The sequence below is a fragment of the Phyllostomus hastatus genome, unplaced genomic scaffold, assembly GCF_019186645.2.
Source record: "Phyllostomus hastatus isolate PE091 unplaced genomic scaffold, TTU_PhHast_1.1 phas_scaffold_193, whole genome shotgun sequence".
Taxonomy (NCBI): domain Eukaryota; kingdom Metazoa; phylum Chordata; class Mammalia; order Chiroptera; family Phyllostomidae; genus Phyllostomus; species Phyllostomus hastatus.
The window spans coordinates 9,476,090-9,493,939 of record NW_025334015.1 but is presented as its reverse complement, the minus strand read 5'-3'; the positions used below and the strand labels follow the sequence as shown (position 1 = coordinate 9,493,939).

At 41.4% G+C, this 17,850-nt stretch overlaps 1 protein-coding gene across 3 annotated transcripts in view; it reads right to left on the bottom strand.

Moving 5' to 3' along the window:
* Positions 1–4,318, bottom strand: part of PRDM10 (PR/SET domain 10) — a 99,115-nt gene extending 94,797 nt beyond the window's left edge. For all 3 annotated transcript variants that reach the window (XM_045860307.1, XM_045860308.1, XM_045860309.1), the window contains exon 1: positions 4,091–4,318. The gene's annotated coding sequence lies outside the window, so the exon portion shown is untranslated. The remainder of the gene's footprint in view (positions 1–4,090) is intronic.
* Positions 4,319–17,850: the final 13,532 nt, after the last annotated feature.

Genomic DNA, 17,850 nt, shown 5'->3' with positions numbered 1-17,850 from the left:
AAACAAAAAAAATTGTATGACAGTGCTACTTGGGAACACTCACCCCTACTGAACTGTCCAAGGTCTCACTGTTCAAAAGAAACATACAAACACACATGTAAGCCACATGTACTTGTAAATTTTTTTAAAGTAAAAAACAGGCTAAATTAGCCGTGACTGGTGTGGCTTAGTGGATTGAGTGTCAGACTGTGAAGCAAGGGGTCGCTAGTTCCATTCCTGGTCAGGGTGCATGCCTGGGTTGCAGGCATGGTGCCCAGTGGAGGGTATACGACAGAAAACCACACAATGATGTTTCTCTCCCTCTTTTTCCTCTCCCTTCCCCTCTAAAAATACATAAATAAAATCTTTAAAAAACGGCTAAATGCATTATATTTTATTTAATACATGCAACATATTATTTCAACATGTAACCAATATTTTAGAAATAAAAGTATTTGGGGGTTTCTCATGCTAAATCTCAAACTGGGCATGTATTTCACATTTACAGTATTAGCCATGTTTCAAAGTGCTCCACAGACCACACTGGACAGCTCAGATCTACAGAATAGCTTACTCTAAAGATCACAGCAGGAAAGAAGCTATGGACAGTAACCAGACACTGAAAGTCAAGGGCATGGGTTAAAAAAAAAAAGAGTATTTAGCTCCAATATTCTCATGTTAAAATGAGGGTTCAACTAAGAAATGAGTAACAATAATATCACTTTAGTAGTATTGATTTTATAATGATTGTTTTCACCAAGTTTTAACTGCCCTTACTATAGTTATGATTTAGGATTATCCATAACCCCCCATCCTGCCTTTCCATTTTCTCTCCCCCTTCCAATTCTCTAAATTATTTCAATGTTATCGAAAAAAACGTACATCCAGGTGCTTTCCACAATCTGAACAAACTTAAAACACAGGTATGGGTAAGAGAAAGCTGTTGCAGAATTTTACAAAGGGATTGGAAATAATGTTTCAGCACTAACCATGAAGTATCAATGTCACAAAGGAGCTGTAGGAAATAAACTGGAAAGGTACCAGTTCAGAATGTTACACATTAAGTCTGGAACTAGGGTTACCACATTGATAATAAAAGGACAGAGGCCAGATATCCTTCAGTAATGATTCAACTAAATCATGTAAATAGTATAGTGTCAAAAGAGGGAGACAAGGCTTCAACACAGAGTGACCAAAATAATAAAGTCAGAAAAAAACATCCCCTCACCTTCCTGCCCTTACCCCAGTACTCCACCAGAATCTGAGCAGAACCACTGCAAAGATATGATTGTAGTGAACATAAGCTTTTTCTCAACTCATTACTGTTGCTACATCAGACCAAATTCTCATTTGCTATGATAAATTTATTTAAAGTAAACTTATAAAAGTACCTACAATAGATTTAAACAGTCAATAGATTCTGCTTGAGAAAAAACATACAAATTGCTGGACAGGGTGTGTCTACACATTTTCCAAAGGAGGTGGGGTAAGGAAACCATGTATTTTAGTGGTAATAGGTCAAAGTACATCAGCCTTCTATTTTAAAACAAAGTCTGACTAAACAGAACAAACACTGCAGAGACAAGATGTTTAATAGTTTACTATTTTTACCTAATGAAATTACAGTACTTGCACTATAAAATTATTAAAGAAATCAAAATTATAGCTCATATTTCAACTCTTTGAACAATTCTGCTTGTTACTCAGAAACCAATCCCAATGGGTTATGCATTTAAATGGTAAAAGGAATCAAATATTATAATTCTTTTAATTCAAAGCATTTCATGATACCCCCTTCAACTAATGGGGGAAACTACTGAAAGTGGCAAATTATCACTGAAGTCATAAGGTATCTATCTACTTTAAAAAAAGATACAAAAACCACGTACCATAAGGACAAGTTTGTGAAAATGTTTTTATGCACATGTTAAGATTTGAAGCACAGCAAAGTATCAGCAGGGATTATCTTTGGTAATAGTACTTTAGGTAATTTTTTCTCTACTTTCTGTGTTTTCTACAATGATCAGAAAAAAATAAATTTATACAAGTGGAAATTGAAGCAGCCCCAATAGATTTATGATTATGTTGAATTGATATGTGCTCCCTTCTATCACCATAATCTCTAAGCAAAAAGCCTGCAGGGCCCTTCAAAGACATGGACTTTGCCTTATTTATGATACATACTTGATCACATTCACATGCACGAACCGTATACAATGCACACATTAATATGCGGTGGAGCACGCTACACAACATTAAACCAAAAATGGCTTATTTAGAAAAACAGCTGTTTAGCACCCTTGCAAAACAGAGCGGAGCCAAGAGTGGGTGCTCAAGGAATAAATGTATAATAGGAGTCACAAGGTGGAGAAAACGTCTTGGTCCAAATTTTAAAAATGTAAATTTACTCCTAAATTTTACAGCTTAAAATAGTTCAAGGAACGGGTTCCCTGCCCACCGGTCCAAATTTTAAAAATGTAAATTTACTCCTAAATTTTACAGCTTAAAATAGTTCAAGGAACGGGTTCCCTGCCCACCGGTCCAAATTTTAAAAATGTAAATTTACTCCTAAATTTTACAGTTTAAAATAGTTCTTTTTATGAGAATTTCAGCTCAGTTTATGAAAAGAGTAAACCTATAAATTACTTTCCAAGTACACCAGTTTGCATCCAGGCTGCTTTAAACCTGGCTTTGCTCCAACCAATCCTTTGTTTTTGTTTCTCAATTCTACAGCAACATGTGAGTATTGTTAATCGAGGTACATAGAAGCCATGGTGGTGCCGGGGGTGGAGTGGGTAGGAGGGTACTAAAAAGATACAATATACCTTCCTGACTTCGATGAGCTTAAAGCAATAAAGGAACGGGTCAGAAAAAGAGGCCACGAAACAATCCCGAGTGATTTTGTTTTTAGTAAAGGTAAATACTGCGGAGTTTGAAAGAACTTTGGGGGGTGATGAGCCAGCCGGGCAAGATTTGAACGGGCGAATTAGACAGGACTGAGCTGGGTCCTCGATGACAGCACCCCAACCAGCCCTCCTTGTGCTTAAAGGTACACAAACATCGACCGAAAATCGACTGAAACCCAGCAAATCCAAGCCAGGCTGAATACGCACGCACACGAAATGCAACAGCTGTGCGTTCACTTAGGAGACATAATACCTAATACCTGGCTACGACTAACAAATGCTTAATGAAAGCCGAGGATCGGCTGGAAACTATAACATCAAGCGGCTCCCCAAAGGCCTATGACTCCCGCCTTTGCACTCGACATACAGCGCAGGTGGACCTCAGCTCCGCCCAGCCCACCCCGGGCCACTGTTTCCGGAGACTGACCCCAACGGGCCATCTCCAAGCCCCTCCAAGCAGGGCCTCCCGGGTCTCGGTGACGCAAATTTGTAAATAAGGAATAGGACACCAGCAATCAATGGCAGGTGGCAGCACGGCCTCATAAGACAAAGCAGGGGGCCCCTCCCGTGGAGCCCTTCAAGGAAAGGGTTCCCTGCCCACCGGCCCCGAAGACTGGTGTCGCGCCGCCACCCCCGCGTCGTCCCCGCGGCCCTGGCCACGGGAGACACCCCGCAGCACCCCGAGCGCCTGCCCAACCGCCGCCGCAGGAGCGCGCCGGGCGCCCAACTGCCGTCCCGGCCCAACCAATGCGGGCAGGGGAGGAGAGGTGCGCGCGGCCAGCGGAGCGTGCGAGCCACTCCGGGGTCGCAGGGAGGAGGCTGCGCGTGGGGAAGGCAGGAGCGAAGCGGCGCCGAGGCCATCGCGGAACGCAGCGCCAGGAGGGACTCCTCTAGGGGTTTTTGCCCCTTTCCCCTTAGAAGGTGCAGATGTTTGACCCCCCCCCACCCCGAGTGAGGTGCCGCGTCCCAGCCCTGGCTGGACTGTACCATCGGGCGGTGCCGCCGGGATTTCTCCCCCCCACCACCACCACCATCAATCCCCCCCCACCCGGGTCCGCGGTCGGTTGGCCCCGGCCGGGCTCTGAGACGCGGAAAGAGCTTGGCGCCATTTTGGGTGGGACTAAGCAAAGACGAAACACCCTCCCAGTCGATGGGGTACTCTGGACGCCGGCTTATCTGGTTCCCTTAATCCTGTAGGTACTTACACGATGTTGGGTGAGGGGAGCTGGAAGATCAGCGGGTCCCCGATCCTCTCTCCCTAGGGGTGATGGAAATCAATCCCCCCCCGCCACCTCCAGGTGGTTCTTCCCGCCGCAGAGTGGGAGCAGCATAAAAGGCGGGGCGTCATTACCATAATCTGCCTAGCAACCTGAGCTCGGCGTTATGTGATTGGCTGACTCTGTAAACCCCATGCCTAGCCTAGAGACGAGTAATGCTGGGGCGAACTGACAGGCCCAGATTTAAGACTCATGACGAAGATCCCGAGACGCTAATTCAGTCGGCAGAGAAACCAGAAGGAGATTCACACAATGGCCCAATGAGTGAAGGCCTCTTTATTTCGTGCTCTGCTGTTCCTTTAAAACCCAATCAAAGAGCGAGTCTCAGGCAGCGTTAGTCTGCGTTCATACTCTAAGCCAATCAGAAAAGCCGACTCCTAAGGTTCAGAGTCGACGGGTCTCTGAGCGTCCCGCGGGCTCCGGGACTGGTAAACGGCCGGCCTCCTCGTCCCAGGTGGAGAGGTTGGACTGCAGGTTGGGGTTCCAAGCCAGCCCCCCACACCCGAGAGGCTCCGTGTCCCGGTGCTCCGCGCGGAAGGCCAATTCCTGGCCCCGGGCTCTAGGGTCGCAAAGGTTTGCGCGGGAGCCCAGCGCTGCTGGGGCTGGGCTGTCCACGCTTCCTTTCATCTCTGACCCGCCAGCTCTGTTCAGTCTCTGCCAAACCCTGGAGCGCCTCACTGCATTTTTCCCTTTACATTCTAAAAAAGGAAATGATTTTTCGGAAATGTGAAGTATTATTCAACACTGGTCAACCAATAATTTAACTATTAACTTCAGGATTCCATATACTACCGTCCCTTAAAATTGCCTTCTCAAAGGGCCACCGAGTGCATCGAAATAAGCTCAAGCAGTTTTAGCAAGAAAGTCAGCTCTAGTTAACCCCTAATGTGAACAGCAACTAGATCTGGAGAAACCGGGAAACCCTATCTTGAGGAAGCGTGCCCTTCCGTAACATCTACCTGGCTACGTTATTTTGAAGATTAAGTGAGATTTCTGTCTAAAATAGCACACTAGAACTTAAATTACGATAATACATCAGATTACTAAGCTATGGCTAACCAACAAAAAAGAAAATATCTGGGTGGGGGAGGAGATCGTAAAATCCATTCAACAATATCCTCTTTCCTGCTTTTTTTTTTTTTAACTGGAAACAAAGTTGAAAGAATGGGAGAACATGATGTTTTTAAAACTCCAGGACAGTTGACTACTTTGTAACCAACTTTGTAACTACGCCGGGTCTCATTTCTCCACAGACCCCTGCTCAAGCAGCACTGGGCTTGGGATAAAGACTATCAGTAAACACTTGGGGAATTTAATTGCAAAGAAGTGTGAATTGGGGCCTGATGAGCCAGAGCTTAGCATTCATAGTAAGAGATACTATTAGCTCTTAACTGGATCTGAAAGTCAGATGCCTTAGGGAAGACTCTGTCAATTAAGAGTCATTCTAATGTTCCCCTTTAGTGCGGGGCTAGATAATGCCAGAGGTCTGGCAGGTCCACTCTTCTACCCCTTGGCCTCTAGAGAGAGCTTCCCCCATTCCAAGATTTGATATTACATCCTCTCGGATGAACTGGAATGACCCCAGCTGAGGTCTGCGGACCAAAAATGACACCAAGGAACCCAGAAGGGAAACGTGCCATAAGGAAATGAGGCTATATGGACTGGAGGCCCAGCTCACCCTCATGGACTGGGGAAATGGGCTGAAACTTCAGCGTGCACAAATACTACAGATAGGTCCCACCCCAGAGATTTATTTTATTCAGAAATTCTGTTCTAAAACACAGGAGTCTGCGTGTTATATAAAATTTTAAAATAATTTTTAAATTTACACACAGTAGAATTCACCCCTTTCAGTGTACAAGTAATTATTGATTATACACTGTGTCCAGTCGCTGTTCTAAACAATGAGGATAGAATGGGGTCCTTCCTCCAAAAAGTCCCTGCTCTCCTGGACCTTACATTCTAGTGGACACAACAGAAGAAAATAAATAAGATAATTCCAGGTGATGGTTGGTGCCATGAAGAAAATAAAGCTAGAAAATGCAAAAGGGAAGGGAATGCTGGCAATTTAAATAGATTGTCAAAGAAGTCCTTTCTAAGATACTAACATCTGAGCTAAGACCTGGATGATGGACATGAGCCACCCATGTTAAGATCTTAGAGAGCATTCCAGTCTGAGAGAAGTGCACATGTAAAGGCATGAAGGGAAAAGAAAATCCTGGCATGCACATATTAATTCCTTCTTCCATTGAATGATGATGACATGCCAGGCACTGTCATAGGTGCTCTGGGAAAACACAACACATTAAAAATCCCTGCCTTTAAGGACCTTTCACTCTAACACACTGAAAAACAGTAAGAAGGCCAGAGTTGCTGGAACACAAGAAGAGGAGTATCATACTACAAGAAAACTTGGGGAAATAGGCAAGGACCAAATCCTACAAGGCTTTGAAGGCTATAGTATTAGTGTTGTTATTGTATTTTAAGTACAATTTAAAGTAATTGGTGGTTTTTAGCAAGGGTATGATGCTACTTTAAAAAAAAAAACTCTGGCTGCTGTATGTTTGAGGACGGGATAAAAAACAAAGACAAGGTGGGTAGTAAGGAATCTGTCAAGCTGTACACAAGAAATAATGGTAATCTTGACTAAAATGGGGAGTCAAATAGTGTAAATGGGGGGAGCATAGGAACAGATATATTTTGGAAGTAAAGCCACAGAACTTGTGAATGGATGAGCTAATGGGACAGAGTATAGATTTCTAGTGATGACAACAGAGTGGTAAAGTTGAGACTTGGGTGACTAAGTCTCAACTTGGGAGACTTGAGACTAAGTAATTGTTGAAGCCTTAACTGAGAAATGGCGGGATCAGTAAGAGTTCTGCCATAGTCATGTTAAGTTTCAAATATCTTTTAGAAATCCAGCTGGACATATGGGGCAATTAGAACTCAAGGAGAGATCGGGGCTACAGTATAATTTTAGAATTCATCAGACGATAAATTGTATTTACATGGGATTACATGAAGTCTAATTAGGTAAGGTCATCATGAGGATTAGATGAGGGAGACAGCATCGAGAGAACACAAGAAAGTCTAGGGTGAAGCTCATGGAAACTGCTGAATTTAGAGATGAGACACAGGAAAGAGCCAAAAAGAGACATTGAAGCCCAGTAAAACAGAACAGAAGAGGATGGTGTCTGAGAAGCCAAGGGAAGAAAGAATGTAGTAGTCAGCTGCATCTGATGTTGCTGAGGGTAAAGAAAGATAAAGACAGATAACCCGTGTCCTGGCCGGGTAGGTCAGTTGGTTGGAGCATTGTCTCAATATGCCAAGGTCACAGGTTGGATCCCTGGTCAGGGCACATACAAGAAGCAGCCAATGAATGCATAAATAAGTGGAACAACAAATCAATCAACCTCTCTCTCATCAATTTTTTTTAAAAAAAGGATAACCTGTGTATCTGGAAAAACGGAGGTGGAAGCAGCTTCAGGGGAGGGTTGGGAAACTCAGGAGTTACCGAAAGAAAGAGTGAGAGGTGAAGAATAACAGGTGTTGCCAATAGTGTAGCAGATAAGCTAGGTCAATAGAAACAACTAGAATGTTGTGGGTGCTGTTTTTAAAGACATTTTTAAAAATGCATAAGAGTGAGGAATCTAAAAGGTTGAAAAAAGTCAGTGAGTAAACATGGAAAGTTCGTCATTACAGAGGAAAGCACACTGATAAGAAAGGGAATTCTGGGAAGAAAAAAAAATATGTGGCAGCAACCGTAACAATTCTTAAATTTTTTTCAAGCAAGAATTATCAATGGCCCTGACTGGTGTGGCTCAGTTGGTTAGATGTCCTCCTGCAAAGTGACAGGTTGTTTGTTCGATTCCTGGTAAGGGCACAAGCCTACAAGCAGTACATCAAAGATGACTTCAAATCAGTCAAAGGGAAACTGAAGAACAGAGTCCAGAAATAGTAAAGCATTGATGACAGGGGCTATGGAGCAAATAGAGCACAGCCTCGATAATTTCAAAACCTGCGGGGTTCTTCTTGGCGAAAATGTGAATCCAGATCTGCTGAACTACCAGAGGATGGTGTGACCTCACATTGATTTTCTTTAAGGATGGTTTCGAAATGGGAAAATGGGAACAAATTGGGCAATTCGGATCTATCACCTGTCATCATACCTGGCCTCTGTTTTTCATCCACACACCACGACTAGGATAAATGGGACTGATGTTACCATGAACTCTACATTTATTTTAACCTCCATTTATTTGGAGCAGAGGCAGTATTTTTAAGAAAAATATGTCATGTAGGTTGTCTGAAAATAAAATGCATTTAAACTAATAAGTGACTTTCAAAAGAACTTGCCATGATGGGGTATCTGCTTTTGTTTGTGGCCCGGACTCCCAGAGATCTTAAGTCACAAAACTGGATGTGACTTTCAGTTCAAACAACTGGAGTCATGGATGTTGGAGAAAGAATTATAACGGAGGTGCTGTCCAGAAAAGCCTGGGAAGTTAGTAAGAAGAGAGAGAAGCAACATGAAAACTTTAAATCACTGGTTCTTTCTTCATGAAATACAGTCAAGGAAAAAGAAAATGTATGAAATGGAAAAGTATTTTCCATTTTCCATCAAACATTGTTACTTTAAGAAAACACACTGTGGCCCTGGCTGGGTAGCTCAGTTGGTTAGAGCATCATCCTGATATGCCAAGGTTGCAAGTCCAGTCCCCAATGGGACACACAGTGTGATTCCCGAAGAATCAACCAGTGAATGCATAAAGAAGTGGAACAACAAAAATTGATGGGTCTGTCTTTCTCTCTGTCCTCCCTCTCTCCCTTTTTCTCTCTTTCTCAAATCAATAAATTAAAAAAATTTAAGAAAAAGAAAATGCCTTTATGATATGATTCAGTTTGAAAATTTTAGACCATAAATTTCATTATGAGGGAAGCTGTGCAAGCAAGAATTGTTAATTTTTTTGGTCACAGAGAACATTTTATTAATTTGACCCCACAGGCAAGAGAAGTAAAGACAAAAATAAATGAGTGAGACTGTATCAAAATGGAAAGCTTCTGCACAGCAAAAGAAACCATCAACAGAACAAAAAGGCAACCAATCAAATGGGAGAAGACATTTGCAAACAACAGCTCTAAAAAAGGGTTAACATTCAAAATATGTAAAGACCTTACACAACTCAACACCAAACAAACAACCCAATTTAGAAAATGGATTTTAATTTTGTAAAATCCCTGGCAGGGTGGTTCAGTTGGTTGAAGCATACACCAAAATGTTGTGGGTACCATTCCCGGTCAAGGCACATACCTGGGTTGAAGGTTCCATCCCCAACTGGGGTGCAAATGGGAAGCCACCAAACAATGTTTCTCTGCAAGCAAGAATTATTATGGATATGGGTATACTGTGGTTCCTCTCATTTGTAGAATCTCATTTAAGAGTAATAATTGTGCCCTGGCCAGGTAGCTTAGTTGGTTACAGTGTCAACCCCATGTGCCAAAGTTTTGGGCCAAGATTGCCAGTTCAATCTCTGGCAGGGTACATGCAAGAAGCAACCAATGAGTGCATGGATGGGTGGAGCAGCAAATCTCTCTCTCTCTCTCTCTCTCCCCTTCTCTCCTCCCTGCTCCCAAAAATCAGTACATAAAAGAGAAGAGTAATCATTGTGAGAGAGGTTTTCTCTTACAAATACAGTGTCAACATATACCTGCAAATTAATAGAAAAGAGAAACTGTGACATGTAAGGATGTTAGAAAGCCTCCAGCCAGATCAAATTTCCTCAAACATTAAAAATATCATACTGGAGAAAAACTTATGAATATAATGAACATGGACAAACCTTTAACCTGAAGCAATACCTCAGAGGTCGTAAGAAAATGCATAATGGATAGCGTGCATTCATGTGAGTGCTAAATATAGTCAAGTGTTTTCTCTCTCCTTCCCTCTCTCTCTCCCTCCCCCTAAGTGTGCTCTTTTTATATCTATATATATTTTAGAGAGAGAGGAAGAGAGGGAGAGAAACATCAATGTGTGGTTGCCTCTCACATGGCCCACACCGGGAACCTGGCCTGGGACCCAGGCATGTGCCCTGACTGGGAATCAAACTGGCAACCCTTTTGTTCACAGTCCATGCTCAATCCACTGAGCCACACCAGCCAGAGCTCTTATTTTTAATTTAAAAAATTTTATTTATTTTTAGAGTGAGGGAAAGGGAGGGAGAAAGATCAATCAGTTTCTTCTTCACTCACGCCAACCAGGATTGGCCAGCATGTACCCTGACCTGGAATCAAACCAGTAACCTTTCATTTTGCTGAACAATACCCAACCAACTGAGCCACACTGATCAAGGCCCAAGTGTTCTCTTGAATTTCATCCCTCACTCTACATTTAAGAATGCACTAGATTAGAAATCATGTAAAAGTGCTACGTGTGAAAAGCCTTCAGCTGTAATAGAAAAACTTCATACTCATCATTCTAAAAAAAACTTATGAATGTGGGAAACTTTCTATTCAAACATCAAGACTCAGTAGACACCATGGAAGACATGCTGGAGAGAAACCCTGTGCATATAAAGAATGTGGGAAAGCCTTCAGTAATAAATCAGATCTCACAGATCATGAGAAAATTCATACTGGAAAGAAACTCCTGAAGGAAATCAATGTGAAAGCATCTTTAGCTAGAAGCAATACCTCATTAAAGATAAAAGTGTTCATACTGGGGTGGGGGGGAACTCAAGGAATGTAATGAATGTAGGAAATCTTCAGCCAAAAGGAAAAGAAAAACTCATTATTTATCAGATAGTCCATATAAGAGTGAAATCTTATGACTGTAATAAATATGAGAAAGCTTTTATTCAGAAGTCAAGCATCATTAGACACCAGAGAAGTCATACTGGACCTAAGCCCTATGCATGTGAGGAAGGTGAAAAAGCATTTGATGACAAATGGAAATTTGTATTTGAGAGATACTCTATAAATACAATGAATGTGCTAAAATCTCCAGGCAGAAGCTATACCCCATTAAATATTACAACATTTAGATAGGAGAGACAATCTATGAACATACTGAGGGTAGAAAAGCCTTCTCTTGAATCACACTGCTTACTGTACACATGAGAACCCATACAGGCAATAAACATGAATGCAAAGTGTGTGGAAAAGCCTAGTCTCGGTGTTCAAACACTGCTCTGTGAGAACCGACACTGAATGGAATGTCCATTAACAGGTGAATAGGTAAATACATCCTGTTATATCCATACAATGGAGCAATAAAAAGAAATAAACTATCAGCACATGCAACAACATAAATTAATCTCAAAGTAATTATGCTGAGTAAACTAAGCCAGACCAAGAGAAAAAAAAGAGCACTCACTTTATGATTCCATGTATGTAAAATTTTAGGAAATGCAAACTGATCAGTAGTACTAGGAAGCAGACCAATGATTCCCTGGGTAGGTGGGTGTGGGGAGGAATTACAGAGGTCAAAAACAAAACTTTTGAAAATAATGATAATAATAATAATTTAATATTAATAATAATATTATTAATAATAATGTGTCCTCCTTTTGATTGTGGTGACAGATTCATGGACGTGCACATATGAGCATTACAAAGCTCATTAAGTTGCCCACTTTAAACATGTGTGGTTTAATGGGTATCCGTTATATCTCAATGAAGCTGTTAATATTGTTTTTAGAATTTCTGACAATTATAAGTCAAGAAAATTTTTAAATTGGTTAAGAATTTGAAAAGGAGAATTTAATCTCCAATTGTTTATAATTAAGATTTACCAAAGCCTCTTAGGTTTTTTTAGGTAAATGTAACATAAACAAAAATACTAAAGACTAAAATATAACATAGAACAATAAAAATCTTCTAAAACAATCTAGGATATGCTGTGTACCACCTCTCTAGAGACATTGGTAAGCTTATTCACCACAATCTGAAGCCAAGAAGCTCTAATGGAAAAAAAAAAGTTATAATGGAAGCAATAGGTATATTTTAATTACATGTAAATAAAAACTACAGATATAGAAACTATAAACAAAGTCCATAAACAATACATTAACATTTATGCTGTACAGAGAACAAAAAGTAATTTCCTATAAAGTGTTAAAAAGAAGCAAACAACCCAAAGGTAAAATAAACAAAGGGCACTAATAAAATGACAGGGAAGAGCAAATCCAAATGCCCAAAAGTATATCAAAGCCCTGACAGGTGTGTCTCAGTGGGTTGGGCATTGCTCCACAAAAAAAAAAGTCACCAGTTCGATTCCCAGTCAGGGCACATGCCTGGGCTGCGGGTTTGTTCCCTGGTCAGGGTGTGTGAGAGATGCAAGTGATTGATGTTTCTCTCTCACATCGATGTTACACTCCTTCGCCTTCTCCCTCCTTTCCCCTCTCTCTACAATAAGTAAATAAAATCTAAAAATATTTTTAAAACCATATTAAAAGATTTGCAAACTTTAAGCATCAAGGAAATAGAAATTAATTATTAGATATTACTTTATATTCATCAGAAAAAAGTTTTTTTAAAAAGTAGCATGTATTGCTAGAGCACTTTCATATAATGCAAGTGGCATTATGAATTGCTGCAGTCTTTTGGGAAGGCAAGGTAGTAATGTCAATTAAAATTAAGTGTGGATACATATATATGTATAAATATGGATACATTTGTATTCAATTTTAGGAGACACTTATCAAGTCCTTCAACTCAATAATCTCCATTCTGCAATTCTGTCTTAAAGGAAAAAAGCCCATCAATATCAGGTCTTTAATGCAGGATTTTTCATGATGGCATAAAACTGACAATAATCAAAACACAACAGTACATCCACACCGTAGAACATTGTGTAGTGATTAAAGAAAAGGAATGATAGCCATATCCATGGGCTATTTTCAAGAAATATTATTATATAAAAAAGGCAAAATGACAAAAAAAACAAAGTGTGTTGCATCAGTCAGGACTCAACTACAGAAACAGAATCAGTGGGGACATACATCAGGGGACTTATCGCCGAAGTTGGCTCATGGGATTGTGGAGGCTGGTGAGGCACGCACAAAATTCGTAGGGCAGCCCATCAGGAAAGGCAACCCTGAAATCTCTGGCTCAGGCTGCAGCTCCAGTTCACAAGCAGAATTTCTTCTTTTTCCTGAAGTACCAGTTCTGCTCTTAAGGCCTTTCAACTGACTGGGTAAGGCCACACCCCCTTAGATTATCTAGGATGTTACTTATAAAGCTACTGATTATGGATTTTAACCACATGTACAACATATCATCACAACACCTGTATTAGTGTTTGATAGGGTAAAATACATTGACACATACAACTGACTGTCACATGTGTAATATTTCATTTCCGAAAAACAAAGGAAGAGAAAATCCCTGTACATTTATGTGTGTGTATGAATATGTTGTGCAATTATCTGTATATTTGTAGATATGTGTATAGTACGTATGACCTGTGCATGTGGGGGGCGGGGGAAGAGAAAAGCATTGACCAGATACCAGGCTGTGCGGGTCAGGGCGACGTAGATGGGCAGGCAGCAAGAGGGGAGCACAGTGTCAAGCAAACAAAGAAGGGAAAAAAGACCGCAATATAAAAAACATAAAATCCAGGATATATACCTATTATCATGTTTATGGATTTATATTAAAACTACCTATGTGAATATAAGACATTTCAAATCTAAAATATATAAATATTTAGCAAGTATTCATTAGATAAAAGAGTATTCATTGCTTGTGATTTTCTAAAACATCATGTTAAGAGAAAACCACAGGCCCCAAATGGTGTCATGCATGCTAAAAGTCCAGGATACCAAATGGAGTTTTAATGTCTGATCTAACCACAGTTTCAACCCCTCCCAAAAGCATAAGCTTAATCAACCGGTCTGGGATTTTGTGGTCAAGCACTGGTAAGGTGATCTCGCATATGGGCCCTCTCCATCCCCCAAAGAAAGAAGAGGCAATTTGCAGATAAAAAACATTCTGTTCTATTTCCCCAAAGAAAAGACATCTGGGCCCCCCAACAATCCTTTCTTCCTATAAAAACCCTCCATTTTGCACAACTTTTCAGAGTGCCCTTCTAGTTGCTGGGCAGTGTGCTGCCCAATTCATGAATTGCTTACTAAAGCCAATTAGATCTTCAAATTGACTTAGTTGAATATTGTTTTGTAGAAATCACAATAAAAAAGAAGTGAACATGTTCTTGTTAAATATCTCTGTTAAAGCACCAACAATATTAACAGCATTAGTTTTCTAGGAATAGATAGCTTAAACGATAGGAGGCTAGATATTCTAAATCAAGGTTTTGTCCAGGCCATGTCCCCTCTGAAGGCTCTGGGGAAGAGTCCTTTCTTTCCTCGTACTAGCTTCCGGTAGTATTACCACCTGGTGCCAGGACAGCCAGCCACTAAACACAGAATTGCACTGGAGAAGGATTGGCTATTTTATGATGAATGGTGCCACGTAGGAGAAGAGGAAGCTAATGCTCAAAATCCAGACCTCCCCAATCCAGGATTTGGGTGGGGTTTTCAGTGTTTAGGGGGGAATAGATATGCAGAACTGTTGGTGGGGCAAGATTTAACTGGAAGACCTTGGAGCTTGTTATTAATGGTAAGGGGCATTAGCACTGAATCTTCCTGAACAACAGACCCTTCACTTTAGAAAGGCTTCCAGTGTTGAAGTTCCAGTGATGTCCCAATGTTACCTGCCTTGTGGTTCTTGATTTTCCCAAGATAGAAATTGAGAGGAAACCATAGAGGAATTTCCAGACATTTTATTAAGCTTATACTTGAGCAGAAAGGGAGGCAGCACAGAGGAAAGATCCTCTGAGCTGGCTTGAGGAGTGGCCCTGCTTGGATACTTTTATAAAGTGGAGACAAAGCTGACTTGTGCAAAAAGGCGGGCTTGTGAAGGGTTTGGGGAGGGGAATTTTCCAAGTCTGGGTGGGGTTACTTCCTCCTTCTCTCAGGTTGCTTCATGACTGTCTTGCCCTTGGTGGCAAGATGGCCATGTTGCTCCTTATGGTCATCCCAGGAGGGTTGTATAGCAGCCAAACTTTGATAAACTGAGCACGAGGAACAGTAGTTTCCATGCCTCTTAGCCACCTGGTCTCAACTTGCCTTCCTGGCCATCCAGTATTGTTTCACTGCCGGCCTGAGTCCCTATACTGTCTCACCAAGTCCTGTGGTTCTATGGGCGGTGTGGGAGGAGGGGGAGGCAAGGTGTGAGACTTTTGTTCCAGGTGCACCTGAAGGTCAAAGTTCTCTCCTTTGCATATGCTTCTGATGCATGACTTTTGGCTTTGGTCTGTTGTCTCTGAAAAACAGCTCAGTGTCTTATTTCACAGGATAGGACCGCTTCAATCTGGTTCCGTGGTCAAGCTGGTGGCACGCAAAACCCTCAGCTTCCCTTGGCTTCCATGTCATCACTCCACTTTTTGCCATCAGCTTCCTTCACGTAGCCATCTCTTTCTTCTCTCTGTGTTTGTGTGTGACTCCATGTCCCCTTCTCTTTCGAAGGACAATGGTCACTGGGTTTAAGGCCCACCCTGACCCAATAGGACCTCCCCTTAACTTGACTACATCCGCTAAGACCCTATTCCCAAATGAGGGCACATTCACAAGTGCCAAAGGTTAGGATTTTAACAGTTTTTTGAGGGGAACACAATGAAACCCACCATGGTTCCCAACTTATAATCAGATGAAGCATTTCCATAAAACGGAGTTAACAACTATTCCACATTTATTGCAATGGTTTAATACTGCCCTGGAAGTATGAAGCAATGTGATAAAATATAAACAAAAGTAGGAGATAATTATTGGAAAGGCAAAACCAAAATCACTGTTATGTGCAAGAATCCAAAGATGTATTGAAACACAATTGAGTCTATAAAGAGTTTGAAATGGGGACCAGGCACAAAATAATTAAATACAAATTGAATGTTTTCCTAAATACTAACAATTATAATAGGAAACACCATAGAAAAATGTGTAAATATGAAAAGCCTACTAAGCATTTAACTTTGTCCTTCAAGAAATAAGATGTGTGAACCCTGGCCATTGTGGCTCAGTTGGTTAGAGCGTTGTCCCATACAACAAAAGGTCACGGATTCAATTCCCAGTCAAGACACATGCCTAGGTTGTGGGTTCAATCCCCAGCTAGAGCACATGCAGGAGGCAACTGACTGATGTTTCTCTCTCATGTTGATATTTTTCTCTCTCCCTTCCCCTCTCTCTCAAGTGAGAATAAAATAATAATGCTAATAATAATCCCTTAAACAAAGAAACAAGATGTGAGATTACTTGGTTACTAAGCAGGACTTTCTGGAGTTCCAGGAGTCCAGCTTTCTGCTCCAGGCACCCCTTCCTGCTTTACCATGTTGCCTGTAGTCTGCTCACTTGCCACGGTTATTTTTGACTGTTCTGCCCTCCTCACCGATAGCAGGAAACACAACTGGGTGCTTGATCTATGATTCTCTTTTTTTTGATCCTATCTGTTGGTTCCCAAGTGGTTTGTAGCTGGCAGCCCTGCAGCCCCTGGATACTTTTCCTTGTGGCTAACCTGCTAAAGCAGCTGGACTGCTACTTGTTTGTTAGAGAAGGCCACTTCCTGAGCAGAAGCTGGGTGCTATCTTAAACATAGACTCTTTTAAACAAACTGTGGCCATTTGGCAACTTTTTCCTCCTCTTTATAACTTGGATTCACATCTAGCTGAACAATGTTGGGGGGAAAGAACAGGAGGACATCACACGGGGAAGAAAAAAAAGATGGCGACCCTTTGGTTCACAGGTCAGCACTCAATCCACTGAGCCACACCAGCCAGGGCCAATGCTTCTCTTTTGCATCAAAGTTTCTCTCTCTCCCTTCCTCTCTCTCTAAAAGCAATTAAAAAATGTCCTCAGGTGAGGATTAAAAAGAAAAACAACTTTAATGAAGTAGGCTAAGAAAATGTGAATGACCCACTTTCAAAAAGATAGCTTCCAGAAAACATTGAAGAAAATACTTTCTAAGAAACTAATGAAACATTCACTAATGAAACATTCAGAGAATTTTGATAGGTGGGGGGGTTACCTAAAACTTAATATTTGGGTTCTCCCACCACTCTTGTTGCAGGTCCAAGCAGTCTGGGTGTTGGGAGAAGTGGCCGTGCTGCCCATGTTTGGGAAGGCTCCAGGCAAGTCTCAGCCTGCCTCCACAATGCACGCCAACCCAGAAACCACAGAGGAGCTCAAGAGGAGGGTGGTGATGTTGTCAGCTAAACCTGCTTCTGCAAATGTGAAAACAAAGCCAAACGAAGCCAAACAAAGCGGCAAGAAAGGATAAATCCACAGACAAAAAAGAAGTGCAAACAAAAGGGAAAATCGGGAGCAAAGAGAAAAGAAGCCCAAGTGGCCAACCATGAACCTACAGATCTATTGCGGAAAACGGAGAAGCTAAAAACGAGGCGAGTCCAGCCTCAGATGAAGCAGGAGAAAAAGCCAAGTCTCATGACTACCGCATAGCATGACTGAGCAGTGGTCCCTGTCTCTTGTAAAGGCAAGTGTCTCAGTAGTTCCAGAAGGAGAAAAGTCCACCGTATCCCACTTTTTTAAAAAGTGTAAATGCTTTTTTTAAAGAGGTGAAATCATTTGCTGGTTGTTGTTTTTTTTTTTTGTACAGGCAGAAAATAGTGGGATATTGAA